We start from the raw sequence: 4,521 nt of genomic DNA, 5'->3' as shown, positions 1-4,521 counted from the left end.
TGTGCGCAGTGTGCCTCTAGGAGGCACTAATGTGGCTGAACCTTGGATTTTTGACTAGCGTTTTCCCATAAAACAAATTTACAACATAAGCAAGGCTGACTTGGGTAAATCAGGCTCATGTTTGCTTGTTTTTCCACAAATAAATGGACTTCATTTATAGAAATAAATGGTAAATGGACTGCATTTATATAGTGCTTTCCATCTGCATCAGACACTCAAAGCCCTTTACACATCAATGCCTCACATTCACCCCGATGGGAGGTTGCCGCCATGCAAGGCGCCCACTACACATCGGGAGCAAGTAGGGGATTAAGCACCTTGCCCAAGGGCCCTTAGTGATTTTTCCGGACAGGCTGGGATTTGAACTGGGGATCCTCTGGTCTCAAGCCCGACTCTTTAACCACTAGACCATCACCTCCCCTAAATGCAAATAAAGTTTATTGTTCAAGAGGAGTCAAGTTTGGGATCATGCTCTGGTGCAGGGTGTCAACTCATCTACAGCACTACAAAATCGCTACTCCTGGATTGGAAACTCATCTTGTCTGGCCATCCAAGATGAGTTTCTGTGGAATTTAAGATTCACAATTATCTTCTTCCAGAAGTAAGTGGATCTACGGCTGTGTTGATGCTGAACCAGTTTCCCAAACACCTGTTTGATGGGTGCCATAGATATCAAAGAGAAATGGGTGTTGAACAAATGTTTTTGGTGGGAATGTGTTAAAGGCTGGTGCTGTATGTGAATGAATGAGTGAATTTATTCATTCATTCATTCATGGATGAATAATGTTGCTGAACCCAGTGCGAAGTGAAGACGCCGATGGATGGGATACAAAAGGTACCGTGTTACAGGAAGTAGCACCGCGATCCTTCACAGTGCAGACTGAGGATGGTCAAACTGTCAGGCGTAACAGACGCAGTCTCCTAAAAACACCACCAACCACCAATGTGGCCAATGGAGGTCACAAAGGATTGCCTGTTACGACTCAGGATGTAACACAGAAACTTTACCACAACAACCTGATCTAAGAAGGTCAACTCGAGAAATAAAGAGACCAGACAGACTCATCTTATAAGAATAAACATGGAGATAAAGTTTTACTTTTATTTTTTTACTTTTTATTTTTTTTTAACTATATGGATTTGAATGACGTGTGATTACACCAATCATGCTTGAACCCTCGTGCGCATGCGTGAGTTTTTTCACGCGTGTCGGTGACGTCATTTCCCTGTGGGCAGGCCTTGAGTGAGATGTGGTCCCGCCCTCTCGGCTGAATTCCTTTGTTTCACACGCTGCTGCAGACGGCGCGCGTTGCTTTATCAAAATTTTTTCTGGACCTGTGAAGAATATCCGAGTGGACACTATTCGAGAAATTAAGCTGGTTTTCGGTGAAAAGTTTAACGGCTGATGAGAGATTATGGGGTGTTTCTGTCGCTGTAAGGACTTCCCACGGAGCGGGACTTGAAACGGCGAGACGCTGCCGCCTCGAAGCGCAGATCGCCGTCAGGCACCGTGGGCCGTCCTTATGACGACGCTACCAGACCAAAATCTCTCATCAGCCGTTAAAATTTTTACCGAAAACCAGCTGAATTTATCAAATGGTGTCCACTCAGTTGTGCCTTACAGTTTTGAAAAAATTTTGATCAAACAAAGCAGCAGTCTCTGAGCCATTCCTAAACAATGAAAAAATCGACGAGAGGGTGGGCGACTCCTCACTCAAAGACTGCCCACAGGCGAATGACATAACCGACAGGCGTGAAAAAACTCTCGCATGCCCACGAGGGTTCAAGCATGTCTGATGTAATCACACGTGATTCAAATCCATATAGTTTTTGAAAAAAATAATAAGGTCAGATACTTTTCTAATATACCTCGTATGTATATATATATATATATATATATATAAAACACAGACACACAAAAACAACGCGGTAATAAGCTGTAAAATAATAATTTTCCTTTGTTTAATGCACACATGAGGTCGCTGCTACTGAATACTGTGTTGGTAATGTGAGCAGTAGAAGAAGAAAACAGCAATGTGTGTGATGGCTTCTGCTGCAGGTTCTGTGATTAAAAACAGTCGCCTTTTTCCTTTTCGGCAAATATAACAAATCCTCATCCTTCAACATGACAACTACCTCATGGAATTGCTCTGTCTTCCAACTACACTTGTAGTCCATCTGTATCTTCAAGAAGCAACCTTATAACAGTAGGTGTTACATTAGGGTCACTTTGACCTGGCCCAGGTTCTCTGTACTTGCGCCAAGTAAACTATTTGCTAGATAATGCCTGGAGAAAACATGACTGGTCCATCACACCTTGACGATTTAGCCAGCGTACGCCGATGTATGAAAAATATGCCGAATATGCTGGCATACGTCTAATAAGTTATGGAGTTTTTTTAGTTTTGTATAAGTTAAGAGCGCATTGAAGCATGCTGGTATACGACATAGTACGATTGAGTACACTGAAAAATTTGGGGCGTGCACAATATTTTTGATGCATGCCAGCGTATGGCTCATACGTTCCACACACATGGGCCTTAAGTTTTAAACAAGTTATGTGACTGAAACACCTTTCTTGAAAGTTGCTCAAAAGTCGAAATGCGCCCATTGATGCTGCCCGTTGATTGGCTGCACAACTGAAAGCTGCAGTCATCCAAACAGTTCAGACAGTTTCAAATATTAAAACCATACATACACTGAGTAAATACAAAGTCTTAATGTTCCCTGTTCATTTCAGTCGTATTCATCATCACAGCCTGACAAAAACCTATCCACATACAGCATCCTGATTTTGGAAAACGACATCTGAAAATACTTTAGTTCCTTGTCCTGGTTGAAGAAACGTAGTGTTTTAAAAGAAGTCCTTCAGTGTTTTGTGCTCTCTGTGCCTTTCTCAAGGTACCTTGACACTTGCCTGAAATTTATCTGTGCACTGGTACGCAATCTACCGTGGCAGACATTAAACTCATTGTAAACCATTGTAAACTGTGCGCGGCTGCGTGCAAGTACGCAAAGAAAATTTTGAAATGTTGAAAATCTCTGGCACACATTAATTTTGTCAACTACACGTGAATATTGCGCAGCAGCCGATCTGCTCTGTGTGAGCCTGATCCCATCAGATCTCAGAAGCTAAGCAGAGCAGGATCTGGTTAGTACTTGGATGGGAGACCTCTTTGGAACACCAGCGGCTGTGTGTGTTTCTCTGGATAAACTGGAGTTGCATCAGGAAGGGCATCTGGCGTAAAGCTTGTGCCAATTACCGATGAGGATCTGGCTATATCCGCTGTGGCGATCCCGAACAAAACCGGGATCAGCCATATGAACAACAACAACGTGTGAACATTGTGCAAACAATTTAAAAACACTAAGTGTTCCTGCGAGTCACTGTGTCAGCACTGCACACCACAGCGCAGCTCATCTGAATGATTATGATGAGATATTCGATTTTTTAATAAACCGAATTTTACAGATACTCATAAGAAGGTATGAAAATGCAACTGTTTTACCAAGCTAATACAATATAAATAATATCACAAATAATTGCCTTTGAGATGATTCCAAATGCATTCCCCACATCATGAAGCACACGAGAACAGCTGCAGCTGTAGAAAATTCCTCTGCGATTCTGGATTACAGGTTGTTTCATCAGCCAAATTCTGATAGCAAATGATTACTCCGCTATGAAATAATAATTTTATACAATCCGCTGGACCGACTGCTCGGTGGAAATGGGGCTGTCAGCGTACGCTCGCTAAATCGTCATGGTGTGACAGCTGCATAACTTATTTGACATATCCAGGGTATTCTACAAATTTTTCATAAGTTGGCATATGCTGGCTAAATTGTTGAGATGTGACAGGGCCCTGATACAGCATTGGTCTCCCAGTTGTTGCTCCCTTCATAGGAAAAATAAACTTTGATGCAACAGTTTTGACACATTGTGAGGTTTTCCTTCAAAGGTTTTATGTTGTGTAAAATTAGATTTTGACTGTATAAGCAGAAACTGCTGCTCAAAGTGAAATTTTATTGCTGGACTTTGATCCACAATCCTTTGGTATGAAAGCATTGTTAACAGAACAATCAAGATCAAAGGCCAGCAAGCAGTATGAAAGATGTGTGATCAGGATCTAAAATCAGGAGGAAACATGAGGACCAGGATGAAAGATGAGTCTTCAGAATCTCATGGTTACCCATCTGTCTGGACATGTTGGTCTGAGTCCACTTATTGATCTGTATCTGGTGGACAAAGATGTACTTTGATAGCAGACATGGGCCATTTAATTGGAGCAAGGATTGTGATTTGTTTTGCTGCTTAATTTAAAGATGACTAGATGGTTTTGGAGAAAGGTGCATGACTTGAGTGCTCTTTGAGTTGATTAATTAGACTGCATAATAGCTGGGACATCAAATGTGTGTCCGTGCTGACGGGATGTGATGGGATTTTTAACAAATCATTATTAATCGTTTGCGCTACTGTGACCCTGACACTCCCACATGAAACAAACAGGCCTCCCTCTG

The 4,521-nt window shown here is 42.0% G+C and overlaps 1 pseudogene; it reads left to right on the top strand.

Annotated features, from left to right (window-relative positions):
- The first annotated feature begins 3,081 nt into the window (after positions 1–3,081).
- Positions 3,082–3,197, top strand: LOC117527166 (annotated as a pseudogene).
- The last annotated feature ends 1,324 nt before the right edge of the window (positions 3,198–4,521 follow it).

This window comes from Thalassophryne amazonica, chromosome 15, assembly GCF_902500255.1.
Source record: "Thalassophryne amazonica chromosome 15, fThaAma1.1, whole genome shotgun sequence".
NCBI lineage: Eukaryota > Metazoa > Chordata > Actinopteri > Batrachoidiformes > Batrachoididae > Thalassophryne > Thalassophryne amazonica.
The sequence above is the reverse complement of the archived record's forward strand: the minus strand, read 5'-3'. Positions and strand labels throughout refer to the sequence as shown.